The 19699-nt window shown below is 41.9% G+C and overlaps 1 pseudogene; it reads right to left on the bottom strand.

The window, feature by feature from the left end:
- Positions 1-9163, bottom strand: part of LOC127361995 (WD repeat-containing protein on Y chromosome-like) — a 38584-nt pseudogene extending 29421 nt beyond the window's left edge.
- Positions 9164-19699: the final 10536 nt, after the last annotated feature.

The following is a 19699-nucleotide window of genomic DNA, read 5'->3' as shown; positions in this document are numbered from 1 at the left end:
ATTCAGATATAGTGAGAGCGCCACCTACTGGCAACAGGAAGTAGGCACTGCATGGCGATTTTGATCTGATTTACGTGAAATGTTCATGTTGTGGGCCGCACGTGTTACACCGGCACATGACGTGGCCGCGGCACAGCCCGACAGCACGTGACATGGCCGCAGTACAACCCGACACGCGCCAGCTGCAAGGTCCCGTTCAATGCTTTAAACTTATTATTATTTTAGTAACAAATTAATCGCATATTTGGAGGCTTTCCTGTGCTCGAAATGTCATGAAACGCGGCACACGTGTCAGTCGTGGCGAAAAATGTAATAGTCTATGCATCGCTTTCGGTTCGTCCACTAGGTGGCGCTACTATCATGAAAAGGGCATTTAGGCTAATAACTTACGCATAGTTTGTCGCACATTCAAAAACCTTATATCTAGCGTTTGGTGAATGGAGCTGAATCTCCCCATATAGGCCACGCCCACTTCCGCCTTGAATTTTCTTTTTGTTAGAGTACGAAATGTCCAAAAACTACTCTTTCATGTTACTCCTATACGCTTTGTCCGATTCCCACAAAATTTTTCAAGTAGCATCTGGGGACTGTCCTGGGAAAAAAAGTCTTTGAAGTATTTTGATAGTACAAAAACAACAATAATCCGCCACTAGGTGGCGCTCTGGTGTTACAACCCGGCTCGATTTGGAGAGCAGTAACATACAATTGGAATTGGAAAAGAGATGGAATGCAACAATTGACAGGTTCAGGTTAAAATCAGGTGTTTAATTAATTAAGGAGAGTGCGCTTGCACAATGAAATATAACAAAAGAGAGGCTATACAGGTGCTGACAAATAACTAGTACACAAAATGAAGATGACTGAATGACACTAAAGAACAAAAACAGATCAGCACCCATAAGCTTACAAACTAGTGTACAAAAAACAAACTAGCAGTTATTCTGCAACTTAAAAGGTCTCAAAAGATTACAAAGGCACTGGCTGAATCCACTCAGATAACGGCCAGGCAATACTAGGAAATACAAACACTCTAGACTAACACAATGGTACAATGGTGTGCAACCAACAGCGAGGCGAACTGATCACTAGTTCACAGCCGCCCTGAACTGTGGACACGCAAGCTATTTAAGTGCAGCTGGGGTTGATTGAAGACTCCTGATTGGTAGCTTTGGTGGAATCGCAGCCACACCAATCACAGATGCCAGGGGACAGCAACCAGGAAGTAGGCGGTCTCTGCTCCAGAAGGACCAATCCTCAACAGGGAATCACACATGAAACACCACAATGAATATACACTAAACGACAGCCAGCGGCGGCCGTAACACTGGTGGCAGGGTAAATCACTGTGCGGAGACCGTAATAGTTATGAATATGAAATTCACAGGGTACGTGTACACTGGTGCCCTAATCTCACATACCAAAAATCGTGTTTGTCGTGTTTGCCCCCTACAGTATTTCAAATAAGCAGCCCCGGCGCCACGTTTCACTGATATGAAACTGGGTAGGCACGTCAATTTTTGTGATTTTACGTGTTGTGTTTGAACAAACTCCTCCTAGGGAATTCATCGGATCTGCTTCAAAATTGGTCAGTACAGTCAAAGCTGATTAAAAATTGTGCTATTTGTGCATGTACATTAAAGGGCAGGTCCGTGGTGTGGCATCAGAGTCAGCCAGGTTGAATCGAATGTTGAAATGTGATGCCATTTCTGGCATTTCACAGACTTTCAGCGTTTTTTTGGGTTGTATTTCAATGAACTCCTACTAGGGAATTTATCGGATCAACGTCAAAATTGGTCAGTACAGTAAAAAAATATTGCTGATCAAAAGTTGTGCTATTTGTGACTGTACGTCAAATCGCATGCCCGTGACGACGTGTTGAATTCCACCGATTGGCCATAAAAAAGATAGTACTCATATCTTCAGTGTACAATGTCCAATAAACTTCACATATTCTGTAACAGTCCCACCCTGAATACGTCTCACAACTAAGGTGTACATGGTCCAATCGCAATGAAACTTCACACGTTTGATAAGAGTCCCGCCCTGAACACGTCTACATGACAATATTCAGATATAGTGAGAGCGGCACCTACTGGCAACATGAAGTAAGCGCTGCGATGCAAAATTTTCATGTTGTGGTCCGCACGGGTTACGACAGCACGTGACGTGGCCGCAGCACACACCGAGTTGCGTGGAGTGCAAGGGGCCCGTTCATCGCTGCTTGCAATTTTGTGTTTTGTGCTTCAGTAAATCATGTTGTGCCCTTTAAAAAAAAAATTTATTCAGAAGGTTGAGGCTTAATTGCTACTCACAATTAATATCAGTATATTTATGTAATTTGGTTAACCTTAAGCCACTTTCCACCGCTGCTTTTGGGTCAACAGGGCATGCCATGAGTCAAGCTGATAGTGGAATGCCCTTACACTCCGAAAACACATTTTTGAATTTTGAATCAAAAGTGACCTAGTTATGACAATGTAAGCTTTGTTCTCTAATTACAGGTTTGTGTTTTCCAAAAGAAAATAGCTCAACACTAAAGTTTTGTTAAGTTCTTAAACTCATATAATACTGACATATTTTAAAGAAAGCTTTGAAGACTCCGTACGCATGACGGATCAACTGTAATCCATTGCACCACTACATTGCAGTAATTCAATTCTGGTGGTGCAAAAATGTTGGCTAATAGCCAATTGAGCAATTGTCAATGAAACGGTTAAACAAATAATAACAATAATAATATTTATCTATTTAATAGATTTTGATTTATTAAGAATTGTGGGAGGAAACCAGAGTACCTGGAGAAAACCCACACAAACACCCTTCCATATTTGGACCTCATTTGGTTCATACATGGAGAAGGTGCAGCCTGAGTCAGTTATTGGACATGGTAAGAATTGTACTTTCTGGCTGAATTTTCAACTTGGTTCGCACTGCCGACCTGAGCAGCGTTCTAAGGCAAAACGTTCCGCCACGCACACACGCTGCTCAGGTCGGCAGTGCGGACCAGCCGTTGGTGAGCTCTTGGTTAGTACAGCCTGTGGTGAGCGGGCCCTGAAGTTGATGAACTGGGCTTGATGATATGTGAGCTGAACCTTCTCAGCAGTGGTGGCTGACTATGTTCTGAGGAGGGTGTGTTGTTTTTATTACTCTTTTATTCATATTAATTCAATAATATTAAATAGGATTGTGGGAAGAAACCGGAGCACCCGGAGTAAACCCGAACAAACACCCTTCCATATTTGGACCTCTCTATTTAAAGAGTCCTCCTGCTGAATTGTGGAGAGCTCTTCTCTTTGTAGCGTTAGTACGGCCTGTGGTTAGCGAAGCCTGAGGTGGATTGGGCTTAAGTTGACTCTGACCATGTGTCAGCTGCACTGTGTCAGAGATGGGTGGAAAATGCAGACGCTTTGAAGTGTGTTCAGGTCTTGACTTGACTGTATTAACCGGTAGCTGCATGTGCGGTAAGTTCTTGGCACTATTGCGGCGTCTGGTGAGCAAAGCCTGAGGTGCATTTGTCTTGAGTTGACTCTGACCACGTGTGAGCTGCAGTGTATCAGAGACTGCACCATCAGATTGCTCCATGTGTGGCGAGCTGTCCGTTGCAGTAGTGCAGCTTGTGGTTGGGGTTTTGTTTGATGGAGATGGTGTTGATGTGTGATCAGACTCTTGCTGAAGGATGTCTGGTGGACATGGTATTAGGACATTGCCTTTTAATTTTGATTTATTAAGAACTGTGGGAGGAAACCAGAGTACCTGGAGAAAACCCACACAAACACCCTTCCATATTTGGACCTCATTTGGTTCATACATGGAGAAGGTGCAGCCTAAGCCAGTTATTGGACATGGTAAGAATCGTACTTTCTGGCTGAATTTTTTACTTGGTTCGCACTGCCGACCTGAGCAGCGTTCCAAGGCAAAACGTTCCGCCATGCACACACGCTGCTTAGGTCGGCAGTGCGAACCAGCCGTTGGTGAGCTCTTGGTTGGTGCAGCCTGTGGTGAGCGGGCCCTGAAGTTGATGAACTAGGCTTGATGATATGTGAGCTGAACCTTCTCAGCAGTGGTGGCTGACTATGTTCTGAGGAGGGTGTGTTGTTTTTATTCTTTTTTATTCATATTAATTCAATAATATTAAATAGGATTGTGGGAAGAAACCGGAGCACCCGGAGTAAACCCGAACAAACACCCGTCCATATTTGGACCTCTCTATTTAAAGAGTCCTCCTGCTGAATTGTGGTGAGCTCTTCTCTTTGTAGCGTTAGTACGGCCTGTGGTTAGCGAAGCCTGAGGTGGATTGGGCTTAAGTTGACTCTGACCACGTGTGAGCTGCACTGTGTCAGAGATGGGTGGGAAATGCAGACGCTTTGAAGTTTGTTCAGGCCTTGACTTGACTGTATTAACCGGTAGCTGCATGTGCGGTAAGTTCTGAGCACTATTGCGGCCTGTGGTGAGCGAAGCCTGAGGTGGATTGGTCTTAAGTTGACTTTGACCACGTGTGAGCTGCACTGTATCAGAGATGGGTGGGAAATGCAGATGCTTTGAAGTGTGTTCAGGCTTTAGCATGACTCTGTTAACCGGTAGCTGCATGTGCGGTAAGTTCTTGGCACTATTGCGGCGTCCGGTGAGCAAAGCCTGAGGTGCATTTGTCTTGAGTTGACTCTGACTACGTGTGAGCTGCACTGTGTCAGAGATGGGTGGGAAAGGCAGACACTTTGAAGTGTGTTCAGGCCTTGACTTGACTGTATTAACTGGTAGCTGCATGTGCGGTAAGGTCTGAGCACTATTGCGGCCTGTGGTGAGCGAAGCCTGAGGTGGATTGGTCTTAAGTTGACTTTGACCACGTGTGAGCTGCACTGTATCAGAGATGGGTGGGAAATGCAGATGCTTTGAAGTGTGTTCAGGCTTTAGCATGACTCTGTTAACCGGTAGCTGCATGTGCGGTAAGTTCTTGGCACTATTGCGGCGTCCGGTGAGCAAAGCCTGAGGTGCATTTGTCTTGAGTTGACTCTGACTACGTGTGAGCTGCACTGTGTCAGAGATGGGTGGGAAAGGCAGACACTTTGAAGTGTGTTCAGGCCTTGACTTGACTGTATTAACCGGTAGCTGCATGTGCGGTAAGTTCTGAGCACTATTGCGGCCTGTGGTGAGCGAAGCCTGAGGTGGATTGGTCTGAAGTTGACTTTGACCACGTGTGAGCTGCACTGTATCAGAGATGGGTGGGAAATGCAGATGCTTTGAAGTGTGTTCAGGCTTTAGCATGACTCTGTTAACCGGTAGCTGCATGTGCGGTAAGTTCTTGGCACTATTGCGGCGTCCGGTGAGCAAAGCCTGAGGTGCATTTGTCTTGAGTTGACTCTGACTACGTGTGAGCTGCACTGTGTCAGAGATGGGTGGGAAAGGCAGACACTTTGAAGTGTGTTCAGGCCTTGACTTGACTGTATTAACCGGTAGCTGCATGTGCAGTAAGGTCTGAGCACTATTGCGGCCTGTGGTGAGCGAAGCCTGAGGTGGATTGGTCTTAAGTTGACTTTGACCACGTGTGAGCTGCACTGTATCAGAGATGGATGGGAAATGCAGATGCTTTGAAGTGTGTTCAGGCTTTAGCATGACTCTGTTAACCGATAGCTGCATGTGCGGTAAGTTCTTGGCACTATTGCGGCGTCCGGTGAGCAAAGCCTGAGGTGCATTTGTCTTGAGTTGACTCTGACTACGTGTGAGCTGCACTGTGTCAGAGATGGGTGGGAAAGGCAGACACTTTGAAGTGTGTTCAGGCCTTGACTTGACTGTATTAACCGGTAGCTGCATGTGCGGTAAGTTCTGAGCACTATTGCGGCCTGTGGTGAGCGAAGCCTGAGATGGATTTGTCTTAAGTTGACTTTGACCACGTGTGAGCTGCAGTGTATCAGAGACTGCACCATCAGATTGCTCCATGTGTGGCGAGCTGTCCGTTGCAGTAGTGCAGCTTGTGGTTGGGGTGTTGTTTGATGGAGATGGTATTGATATGTGATCAGACTCTTGCGGAAGGATGTCTGGTGGACATGGTATTAGGACATTGCCTTTTAATGTGTGTCTCTGCTGAATCTTGAACACACGTCCATATTTTAACTTAACTTTATCAAATTTCTGCATGTGTGGCGAGCTGTCTGTTGCAGTAGTGCAGCTTGTGGTTGGGGTGGTCTTTAATGGAGATGTCTTTGATGTATGTGTCGACCTTTGCTTTCCCTTTCTAGTAAATTGCTGTTTGTCCTTCTTGGACTGATGCTGCTCCTCGTCGTCCATGTGATCAGGTTCTGGTTTAACATTCATCAACTTCCGATACCTTCTAAACAATTCCTCATCACTTGGTATGTCAATTACCATTAATGTGTCTGTAATGTCTTGATAGAGCCTCTCAAATTTTGCAGGATAATTTCGTATAGGTGGTAGGTCTGGTAGTGGTGATGTGGGCGGTGATGACCTTGTAGTCTCAAGTGGTGTTTGAGAGATTCTTGATTCTTTTCTCGTCTCTGCCGTACCAGGTCTTGCTGCCGGTTTCTGGTCAGTATCTTCCTCAGGGCTGAGTTGGGTAGAATGCCATTCATCCCTCCCAAAGAGGCCTATGCAGCGGCCTGTGTTTGTCCATATCCGGACCTTGCAGTCTAACCCTGCAGTAATTATGTTTTTACAGTCAGGGTCACACTTAACACTCACCACTGCTGTGAGGTGAGAGTGCCAAGTCCCCAACAGAGGAGGCGGACACAGTGACACGCACCTCCCTTTGTCTTCCCGTCTTTTAAAGCCAAATCCTTGTATGTCCCAATGATAAATCCTTCCGGTACTATCCCCAGCTAGTAGTATATGTTCATTGACATCGGTCGACATGGTGGTAATGACTGCACCTTCGTCATTCACTGCCTTGAACTTTCCTAACAGACCCCCCGTTGCTTTTAACAGACCAGGCACAGATGAAGCCATCTGCAGAAGTCAGTAGTGTGGCTGTGTGAACATTGGTGGCCCTGGTCTTCAGACATAAAATAAGAGGGCTAAGAGGTTTTGAATTCACAGTCTTAGCTGGGGATTTTTTACATTGAGCTTTTTTCTCAGTGTCTTTGACATTATTTTGCCTCTTGTCAACCGGTAGAATCCCTGATCGTCCTTGTGTGTTTTTTTTGTCTGGCATTTGTGTTCGAGAGCTCAACCTGGAATTAATCCAGTAGAGAACTTCTGCAGTTTCTGTATTCCAGAAAACAATATTTCCATTGCTGGAGGCAGTAACCAGTGCGTCTTCATGCACATCCATTGAGGTAACGTCATTTAAATAATCATGCTCCAAAAATCTGTTGTCATATCCCTCGATATCCAGGTTAAAAATCTTCTTGGAGTCTCTTCCAGACACAAATATCCTATCGTTTATGCAGACTATACCTGTTACCTCCTTTGGCACGGTAACAGGAAGAACACCAAGCTCTGTTCCATTGTTAAAGTTCCACAGTCTCACTTTCCCATCCTGGGAAACTGTGAATAGTCTGCGCTGTGGTTCGTCAAATGAGATGGCAGTGAACCCCACATGCCGATGTGGAGTGACACTGAACTCCATCACAGCTTTTCCTGTTGTGATATCCCAAACTGTCACCACACCGTTTTGGCAAATAGAGACAACCTGTTTGAAAATGCTGTGGTAGAGAGCGGAGCACAAGGGTTTGTCATGTGTTGTTAATGTATCTTTAAAAACATCTGTTCCTCTTCCAAGACATTTTCCTATATCTGAGTTAGCCACGACTAACTCATTGTTGTGTATGTTAAGACACACACTTGAGATAGGGGCCCGTCCCATGCCTTCAGCCTGGAAGCTTTGTCGGCACACCCAGCCATTCTCAGACCACACATGCACCATCTTGTCGTCCGATAAACTGATAAATGTTTTTTCCATACTATTGTACATAATATGAGTAATGGGTCTGATATGTCCCAATAATTCCTGTTCGCACGACATGCTCTTGTGGGGAAACCACACCCGCAATAAGCCATCTGTACCACCAGTCACCAGATACCTAGCTGAAGGGGAGTATTCAACACAGGTGAAAAACTCTGCATGTCCGTGGCTTTCAAAGATGGTTTTAGAGACTTTGGTTCTGGGCGGCTTGGGTAGGGTAGCGAGGACCATTGATTTGGATGACCTACCACAGATGGCAAACGAGTCAAGTAGCGGAAAGTATCGGATCTGACTGCACACATCCCCGAAGATGGGGACTTCAAATGACGAGAAGTCCTTGGAATGGTGTTTAAGCACTTTTTGAACATAAGCAGTTGGATAATCCTTTAGAGAGGGGTGTTCGTAAGCCTCCTTGGGGAAAAGACCACAATTCTTTATGTTGTGTGAGATAAATGCTGACAAACAACCTTTAATATCTCCAAAGGAAAACACTGCTTTTTTTCCATCGGACCAGTAGTTCATGGTATTAACTCTGTTGTCAACAATTAAAGCATGGCAGATTCCAAAAGATGTAGGGAACTCAGTACAATCATAGAACAACAGTTCCCTGTCAGAAGTGGCAACAGCCAGCTGTTTGAGTTCTCTGATGTACACCATGTCATTAACACACATTTTCTCAATTTTTGAGTAAGGGAGTGCCTTTTGATTTTTGCTCAAATTAAATGTGTATGGGGTTTCAAACCTGTCAGTCCAGAAGTTGAGGACACCATCTGAGCTGATGGTGAGGTATTGACCTTTCTTGTAAGGCCTGGTTTGTTCTGTTGAAACCCCATAACCAGGTTCGACGTTATCGTCGAAGGGTCGGAATATTGTACTTACGACTGTTTTATGACAGTCCACAGGTACTATTTGGAAAGGTTTGGGAAAGGATTGATTTTTAAAATCCATTCTTTGTGATGCCTTATTTTGGTGTAAGAGGAAGGTCATTAACTCCCCAATGTCCACAGTTCCGTCACAGTTTGTGTCAATCTGCATGTGGAGGATAGTGACTTCTTCTGTGGTCAAATTACCATCTAATTTCTTCATCACTACACAAAATTCGTCCATATCCAATCCTCCACCATCATCGGCATCAGCCTCCCTAAACAATTCGACAATCTTTGGAATGTCTTTAGCACTAAACATTTCTGTACTCTCTGGTAGATCCTCCTCCATATCGTCAGATGGGTCCTCCTCCTCCTCCTTCTCCATATTCTTTGGAATGATTTTCGCAATGTCTTTGTATCTTCTCATTATTACTTTGATATAGCCAGTTAACTGGTTAATTATGGTAATAGTGTTGCTAACTTTGTTAAAAAGAGAGAACTCCCCTAAACATTACGGGTTGTCCAGATTTATAGAGCCAGATCAAAGCCATTCTAAAATCCAAGATCAAAGCCAGATTCTAGAATCAAAGATCAAAGCCACAAACACACACACACATTTTTGAACATTTGTATGTGTTTTTTTTTGTTTTTTTACGGAAGAGGATTTGGGCCAAATTAAAACTCAAATGTGAGTCTAAATGAAAAAAAAAAAATTCTGACATGAATCTCAGAATTCTGACTTTATTTTTAAAGAATTTTGACTTTATTCTCAGAATTTTTACTTTAAATTCAGGACTAGTAAGGATTCTACTAGTAAGGAATCATCTTTAGCAAGAGATTCACTGACAGAAAATGTTGGATATAATACAGTTTTTGCGTGTTCGAGGGGTCCCAGAGTAAGCCATTTCATTAATGGAAGAGGAAAAGGTAAGCGAAAAGAACATGTTTTGGTTTGGTTTGGTTTGTAACGAAAAGTAACAACAATTTCAAATTTGTTCGCTAACACGGTTGGGCTATTGGATATCAGAGAGTTCATCTCAGGTTGGGTTTTTCGGGAGATGTTTGCCTTTTTACTTAGCTACTTTAGCTAAATGCCTGCCTCCGAAGTGGAGTTAGAGCCGCTGACCAGCGACAGACTCTCGTACTGCACCAGAGATGTTCACAAGTCTTTTTTTGCAAGTCCAAGTCAAATCTGAAGTCTTTGGTCACAAGTCCAAGTCAAGTCTCAAGTCTTTGTGGGGTGAGACTTGGTCAAGTCTCAAGTCTTTGGTCACGAGTCCAAGTCAAGTCTCAAGTCTCTAAACAATAAAAGTCATATGTCTCTTCTGGTTGTAATGAGCCTTCTGTCATCTGCTGCTATCCGGTCTACTAAGAATACTGTACAGCTATATCTAAGAAATTCAAAGCATTTACTGTATTATTATCATTCCTTTATCTATTAGCATACAGTATCAGTACTGATTAGTTGTTTGTTACATGATCACTTTAAACAGGCTATTACAATGCAATATGAAGAAAACACACAATGAATGCTTTCCTTTAAAGGAAACTGTATTCAAAAAAGTTAAAGGTTTGCACTCTGCAACCGTATTGTTTAATTACACTGGGTCTCTAATGACACATTCCTCTATCCTCTCACTCAAACACAGTGTAATGGTAACCTGGTAAACCTGTAACATTAACGTTACGTGGTCAACAATTAACCTGTAACCTGCCTGTAAGTCGACAGTATAACTATGTACCTACTGACACTAGTACTCATTTAAGGGGCTTAACTTTAAAGATGCCCTCCAGATGTGTATCACAACATAAAATGTTTGATACAATAATGTGAGTCTGATATGTTTTATTCCACAAAGACAGTATCATTTCTACATTCGAATCCTTAAAAAGTCATCTACTCCTTCTACCTCACTACAGCTTCCATAATCTAATTTCTAAGTTTTCCTGCTGGTCACAATATGTCTCTTTGGTGGATCACACTGTAGAAGTTGCATACTGGACCAGGGTTGACTTCCAAACTATTTGTGATGTCACAAGTCATGTTCGTAGGCCTGCCCTTTATTTACATTTTTGAGCTCAAATAAACTTTCCACTTTCAGCAGATGAATGTGAAAACATCCTTCTAGTGTCAAACTCTTAAACATTCAACTGTAGGAACAAGAATAAAAATATATTTTCAAGTGGTGGGGGACTTTAACTATGGAGGACTGAAAGTGCCACAATTAAATAAATAAATACACCATTAAATAATTACTTAAATGTGTCATTCATTAATTAAAATTGGAATTAAATACATAAATGTGTAATTAAATATGTCATTAATTAATTCAAATACCGATTAATTTTATGTAAAATACATATATAATTATTTCACTATTTACATTTACACATCATGGTCCTGCCTGGCAGTACTTCATGAATTACTTAAAACTGTCAAACTCACCAATCAAAACTTGGTAGGCGGAACCTAACGCCTGATTGGTTACCCTGCGCATCAAGCCAAGACAAATCAATTCCAGATAACGAATCGATGCAGAGCTAGTGAACACATTCCAATACACTGGGTGGCGCTATTGGACTACTTCTTCTAAATCTGCAGTCACTCTGTGGTCAACATCTTGGTCAGAAAGTGTGGAAATAACTCCAAGAACTTCAATAAGTTCCTCTGCTTTACTCGCTACAACTCTGGGTCAGCAGCTCCTGCTTCCACATCCTCTGCTAAGTCTAAAAAATAAAATAAAGTGTTTAACTTTGAAAAATAAAGTGTAGCAGCAGCTTGAGTTTCCCTTTTTCTTTGTAAACTGTTTCATATCTTGATTAACAGTCTCAACAAATTTTATAAATGAATATCAACACATCTTTACAATTGAACAGTTTCTCTTTCTTTCCCTTTTATATCTTTCTACACACTTTCTGTTGTTCAGTGAGAGAATTGAGCTCTAACCTCTCTCCCTCGTTGGGCAGTGAATGAATGGGTCAGGATCAGTGTTGGTCATCTTACTTTAAAAAAGTAATTAGTTATAGTTACAAATTACTTATCCCAAAAAGTAACTGAGTTAGTAACTCAGTTAGTTACTAACGTTAGTAAGTTAGTAGTAAGTTAGTAAGTTAGTAACTCAGTTACCACATTGTAAAAGTAATTAGTTACTCAGCAAAGTAACTGTAACGCTATTTTTTATGGTCTATAATTACATTCTATAACATCTTCTATAACGTTAAAGATGTTTATAATCACTGAATAAAGAATAAAACACTATATACAGTATTTTAGAACATTTGGTATTTATTTGAACTCAATAGATTGCGTTAGTAACGCCATTATACTTAAACGCCATTACTCCCAACACTGGTCAGGATACTGGTTGAGTGATCATATTGGGATCTGAGCCTGCTTATTTTCTGTGACCTTAGTTCAGACTCGAGTGGGTATGTTTGATGAAAACTTTGTGTTTTGTCTCATAGTGGCGTTTCACACTGGCACTTTTAATCAGCGCCACGGTCTCTGAACATGAGACACACTGGTTATGTGCTCCCAGTGGGAAGAATGAATGTGAATGAATCTGTCCATTAAAAGCTTGATTTTCTATCCACCTTTCTCTTCTTAGAGAGCGCCATAAATCTTCTGTTGTCTCTCACTCACTCATCTCTCCGTTTCCTCTCCAAGTATCTGTGACTTCTCTTTCCGTCTGTCTCTCCTCTCTCATCGCTCTCATCTCTGTATTCAGTCGTGCTGTTTAAACAGATTTGATTGGCTTAGCAGCATCACGTGGGATGGCTTAACTAGCATGCGATTGGTCTGTGAGCTTCCTGATCTGCTAAACAAATACCGTAAAGACTAAAAAAGCTGTGCTGGTTAAAATAGAAGCTCCCCATCAAAATTTAGAATCCTCAATAATTAATTGATTATAGGTCTGGGTCCGCATAGGACGGTGTCTGGGTCCAGACTCGCCTGTTAGCGACCTCTGCCCTAGAAAGCTCATGAAGATCTTCCTGGCACTCTACTTCAGACCAAAGCAATGGATCAGGCTAGATTCGCGTTAGCCCCACCCACTGAGTTTGATGGGTGAGTTTGACAGTTTTAAGTAATTCATGAAGCACTGCAACGCAGGACCATGAAATGTAAATGTAAATAGTGAAATAATTATATATGTATTTTACATAAAATTAATCGGTATTTGAATTAATTAATGACACATTTAAGTAATTATTTAATGGTCTATTTATTTATTTAATTGTGGCACTTTCAGTCCTCCATATTTAACAGGATTTATGGAAGATACACAAAGTAATTTACTTTTCTTTTCTCTCTTCTGTGCAGATTGACAGCGATGTCATTGTGCTGATGGATGACGCAATTCTAATTACATTCCTTCCTATGGAGACCGACTTGCCCTCTTTAATTTCTGCATAGTCTCTCTAAGTGATCAGATAGATTAACTTCAGTTTTGCTGCTAACAACAATGCCTGAAATGTCAGATTTGGATGACTTAATCAAACTATACTCTTTGAGTAAGAAAGAAATACTGGCAATCTTAGCACGCAGCAACCACATAGTAATAAGTGTGCCAACTTTAAAGAGAATACGTAGAAGACTTGGCCTTTTCAGAAGCAAGAACCAGTCTGACTAGAATGAAGTGCTGACTTTTGTTCAACATGAGATCATGACCAATGGACAAATGCAGGTTTACCATCGGCTACATCTTTGTGCAGTTCAATGTGGATTTGTTGTGTCACAGGATACCATAAGACGGGTCATCAAAGTGTGGAAATAGGACTAGCACAGTGCCTGAGAAGGCACAAACTACCTTTACTATTTTTCACATGAATGACAATAAAGTGCTTTCTAACTTTCTCAAACAACTCTTCTTTTTAACCTTATGTTTTTTACCTAAAAAGGGATAGGGGAGGGAAAAGGAAGATTTTTATTGGTAATCATGGTAACCAATAATAACATGGTTAAATCTCATAACCACAGAGCCTAGTCTGGATTGAACCAGAATGGCTCAACTCTTTAAATGAACAGTTAAAAGTGACATTTAACATTTTTACAGTCAAATATAAATCCTCTCAACTGCAAGCTACTCTTAAATTGTTTTATATAGCCTCTTTATCAAAACATACATTAAACATCAGTGACCTAATGTAAAAGATCATTGACACTTTACAGGTAACACTGGCAATTCAACCAGGGTCTGTGGTATCACAAAATACACCAAGTGTCATCCATAAACATGGTGTAGAATTGAGGTAAATGTTAAGTGTTCAAGGAGATACATACAGGTATACTAAAGCTGTACTCCACACTTTATTCTAGTAACCTCAAAACATGAGAATTTGGCACAAGGATGACTGATCTCTTTGGCATTGCTATTATCAATAGCAATAGTCATCATTCAACATCAAATTAGTTGATCCACACGGCATATAACGTAAGAACTCAAGTTTATCAGACAGACAGACTGCATTATATAGTATTATGTATCAGTAAAAAGTGTCCAACATTTTAAAAAACTTTTGTTACTCACAACAATGCCAGATTTGAATGACTTAATCAAACTCTACTTCAGACATTCTTTCATTCACTAAGTAATACTGCTAATTTTAATACATACAGTAACAATGGTAATAGTAATACGTGTCTACGTGTGACCTTGGTCTGGAAGTAGTCTGACGTGAACAAAGTGCTTAGTCAAAATTATATCACCACGAATAAACAGACTTACAATGCATCTTACTGTCAACTGAGATTTGTGGTGTCACAATATACGGTAGATGCATCAGCAAACTGGCTGATTAAGAAGAAATGTGGTATCAAAACAATGACATCTGAGGAAACCTCAGAAGAGCCTTATAAAAACTACATATCAGACTTGTTTTCACAAACTGGATAATTGCTGATTACTGCTAAAATACCACTTCCTAAACATTAAAGACGTGAATTCAATTCAACTCAGCAAAGGCATATACAGCAACATTTTGAAAGCACGACTAATGAAAAAGTCACGTTTAAAATTGTACCAATTACTTGGTAATTAACAATGCAGTCTGAATAATACAGAAAAACTGCCAGTAGTACTTTTCGATTAGGCCAATGTCCAGTTCTTCTACTTAGTTCAGAACTTAGTTGAAAATATGGTCTGGATGGACTAGCCTGACTTTAACAAAGCTCTTGCTTTTGTCCAACATGACATTCCAGTCAATGGACAGATGCAGATCGCTGGCATCATCTTTAAGTTCCTTTGGCTTGGTTGCAATGTAAAAGCGTAACATTGTCAGTCTTGCAGTCTCGTACATAGTGCCAATGGACTGGCAAATGTCTTTCTCTGTCTCTGTCGTTCTCTCTTTACCTCTTTAGTTTTGCGCTCCAAGAATGCGACAAGCTAACTAGCTGCTGAGCTAATTATACAAGCTAATTGCTAGCATAGGCTGCTTTCTGCATTAATACACTTTTCTAGCAAATGTTTGTTTGTTTGTTGGTCTATATAAGTTACATGGGCTAACTGTAACCTCATTTGGAAACCTGTGAAGAAGATGTGTACCATGATGGGACAAGCAAAAAAGCCTCTTGGACCCATAACCCAAACCCAACAGGAAGTCGGCCATTTTGAATTTAGTGGTCATTTTTGGCGTTTTTTTGCGTTGTATTTGAACGAACTCCTCCGAGGGAATTTATTGGATTAACTTAAAATTTAATCAGCGCAATCTAAAGACATTCATGATTAAAAGTTGTGGCATTGCGTCAAATTTCGACCATTCACCATAAAACAGATAGTACTCAACTTCAGTGTACAATGTCCAACAAACTTCACATATTCTGTCCTACCCTGAACACATCCTCATAACTTCAGTGTACATTATCTGATCTCAATGAAACTTCACATGTTTGATAAGAGTCCCGCCCTGAACACGTCTATGTGACAATATTCAGATATAGTGAGAGCGCCACCTACTGGCAACAGGAAGTAGGCACTGCATGGCGATTTTGATCTGATTTACGTGAAATGTTCATGTTGTGGGCCGCACGTGTTACACCGGCACATGACGTGGCCGCGGCACAGCCCGACAGCACGTGACACGGCCGCAGCACACCCCGACACGCGCCAGCTGCAAGGTCCCGTTCAATGCTTTAAACTTATTATTTTAGTAACAAATGAATCGCATATTTGGAGGCTTTCCTGTGCTCGAAATGTCATGAAACGCGGCACACGTGTCAGTCGTGGCGAAAAATGTAATAGTCTATGCATCGCTTTCGGTTCGTCCACTAGGTGGCGCTACTATCATGAAAAGGGCATTTAGGCTAATAACTTACACATAGTTTGTCGCACATTCAAAAACCTTATATCTAGCGTTCGGTGAATGGAGCTGAATCTCCCCATATAGGCCACGCCCACTTCAGCCTTGAATTTTCTTTTTGTTAGAGTGCGAAATGTCCAAAAACTACTCTTTCATGTTACTCCTATACGCTTTGTCCGATTCCCACAAAATTTTTCAAGTAGCATCTGGGGACTGTCCTGGGAAAAAAAGTCTTTGAAGTATTTTGATAGTACAAAAACAACAATAATCCGCCACTAGGTGGCGCTCTGGTGTTACGACCCGGCTCGATTTGGAGAGCAGTAACATACAATTGGAATTGGAAAAGAGATGGAATGCAACAATTGACAGGTTCAGGTTAAAATCAGGTGTTTAATTAATTAAGGAGAGTGCGCTTGCACAATGAAATATGACAAAAGAGAGGCTATACAGGTGCTGACAAATAACTAGTACACAAAATGAAGATGACTGAATGACACTAAAGAACAAAAACAGATCAGCACCCATAAGCTTACAAACTAGTGTACAAAAAACAAACTAGCAGTTATTCTGCAACTTAAAAGGTCTCAAAAGATTACAAAGGCACTGGCTGAATCCACTCAGATAACGGCCAGGCAATACTAGGAAATACAAACACTCTAGACTAACACAATGGTACAATGGTGTGCAACCAACAGCGAGGCGAACTGATCACTAGTTCACAGCCGCCCTGAACTGTGGACACGCAAGCTATTTAAGTGCAGCTGGGGTTGATTGAAGACTCCTGATTGGTAGCTTTGGTGGAATCGCAGCCACACCAATCACAGATGCCAGGGGACAGCAACCAGGAAGTAGGCGGTCTCTGCTCCAGAAGGACCAATCCTCAACAGGGAATCACACATGAAACACCACAATGAATATACACTAAACGACAGCCAGCGGCGGCCGTAACACTGGTGGCAGGGTAAATCACTGTGCGGAGACCGTAATAGTTATGAATATGAAATTCACAGGGTACGTGTACACTGGTGCCCTAATCTCACATACCAAAAATCGTGTTTGTCGTGTTTGCCCCCTACAGTATTTCAAATAAGCAGCCCCGGCGCCACGTTTCACTGATATGAAACTGGGTAGGCACGTCAATTTTTGTGATTTTACGTGTTGTGTTTGAACAAACTCCTCCTAGGGAATTCATCGGATCTGCTTCAAAATTGGTCAGTACAGTCAAAGCTGATTAAAAATTGTGCTATTTGTGCATGTACATTAAAGGGCAGGTCCGTGGTGTGGCATCAGAGTCAGCCAGGTTGAATCGAATGTTGAAATGTGATGCCATTTCTGGCATTTCACAGACTTTCAGCGTTTTTTTGGGGTTGTATTTCAATGAACTCCTACTAGGGAATTTATCGGATCAACGTCAAAATTGGTCAGTACAGTAAAAAAATATTGCTGATCAAAAGTTGTGCTATTTGTGACTGTACGTCAAATCGCATGCCCGTGACGACGTGTTGAATTCCACCGATTGGCCATAAAAAGATAGTACTCATATCTTCAGTGTACAATGTCCAATAAACTTCACATATTCTGTAACAGTCCCACCCTGAATACGTCTCACAACTAAGGTGTACATGGTCCAATCGCAATGAAACTTCACACGTTTGATAAGAGTCCCGCCCTGAACACGTCTACATGACAATATTCAGATATAGTGAGAGCGGCACCTACTGGCAACATGAAGTAAGCGCTGCGATGCGATTATGATCTGATTTACGCAAAATTTTCATGTTGTGGTCCGCACGGGTTACGACAGCACGTGACGTGGCCGCAGCACACACCGAGTTGCGTGTTGCGAGTGCGAGGGCCCGTTCATCGCTGCTTGCAATTTTGTGTTTTGTGCTTCAGTAAATCATGTTGTGCTCTTTAAAAAAAAAATTTATTCAGAAGGTTGAGGCTTAATTGCTACTCACAATTAATATCAGTATATTTATGTAATTTGGTTAACCTTAAGCCACTTTCCACCGCTGCTTTTGGGTCAACAGGGCATGCCATGAGTCAAGCTGATAGTGGAGTGCCCTTACACTCCGAAAACACATTTTTGAATTTTTAATCAAAAGTGACCTAGTTATGACAATGTAAGCTTTGTTCTCTAATTACAGGTTTGTGTTTTCCAAAGGAAAATAGCTCAACACTAAAGTTCTGTTAAGTTCTTAAACTCATATAATACTGACATATTTTAAAGAAAGCTTTGAAGACTCCGTACGCATGACGGATCAACTGTAATCCATTGCACCACTACATTGCAGTAATATTCATACCAATTCTGGTGGTGCAAAAATGTTGGCTAATAGCCAATTGAGCAATTGTCAATGAAACGGTTAAACAAATAATAACAATAATAATATTTATCTATTTAATAGATTTTGATTTATTAAGAATTGTGGGAGGAAACCAGAGTACCTGGAGAAAACCCACACAAACACCCTTCCATATTTGGACCTCATTTGGTTCATACATGGAGAAGGTGCAGCCTGAGTCAGTTATTGGACATGGTAAGAATTGTACTTTCTGGCTGAATTTTCAACTTGGTTCGCACTGCCGACCTGAGCAGCGTTCTAAGGCAAAACGTTCCGCCACGCACACACGCTGCTCAGGTCGGCAGTGCGGACCAGCCGTTGGTGAGCTCTTGGTTAGTACAGCCTGTGGTGAGCGGGCCCTGAAGTTGATGAACTGGGCTTGATGATATGTGAGCTGAACCTTCTCAGCAGTGGTGGCTGACTATGTTCTGAGGAGGGTGTGTTGTTTTTATTACTCTTTTATTCATATTAATTCAATAATATTAAATAGGATTGTGGGAAGAAACCGGAGCACCCGGAGTAAACCCGAACAAACACCCTTTCCATATTTGGACCTCTCTATTTAAAGAGTCCTCCTGCTGAATTGTGGAGAGCTCTTCTCTTTGTAGCGTTAGTACGGCCTGTGGTTAGCGAAGTCTGAGGTGGATTGGGCTTAAGTTGACTCTGACCATGTGTCAGCTGCACTGTGTCAGAGATGGGTGGAAAATGCAGACGCTTTGAAGTGTGTTCAGGTCTTGACTTGACTGTATTAACCGGTAGCTGCATGTGCGGTAAGTGCTTGGCACTATTGCGGCGTCTGGTGAGCAAAGCCTGAGGTGCATTTGTCTTGAGTTGACTCTGACCACGTGTGAGCTGCAGTGTATCAGAGACTGCACCATCAGATTGCTCCATGTGTGGCGAGCTGTCCGTTGCAGTAGTGCAGCTTGTGGTTGGGGTTTTGTTAGATGGAGATGGTGTTGATGTGTGATCAGACTCTTGCTGAAGGATGTCTGGTGGACATGGTATTAGGACATTGCCTTTTAATTTTAATTTATTAAGAACTGTGGGAGGAAACCAGAGTACCTGGAGAAAACCCACACAAACACCCTTCCATATTTGGACCTCATTTGGTTCATACATGGAGAAGGTGCAGCCTAAGCCAGTTATTGGACATGGTAAGAATCGTACTTTCTGGCTGAATTTTTTACTTGGTTCGCACTGCCGACCTGAGCAGCGTTCCAAGGCAAAACGTTCCGCCATGCACACACGCTGCTTAGGTCGGCAGTGCGAACCAGCCG

This window comes from Dicentrarchus labrax, unplaced genomic scaffold (genome assembly GCF_905237075.1).
Source record: "Dicentrarchus labrax unplaced genomic scaffold, dlabrax2021, whole genome shotgun sequence".
In the NCBI taxonomy this organism is placed as follows: Eukaryota; Metazoa; Chordata; class Actinopteri; family Moronidae; genus Dicentrarchus; species Dicentrarchus labrax.
The sequence above is the reverse complement of the archived record's forward strand: the minus strand, read 5'-3'. Positions and strand labels throughout refer to the sequence as shown.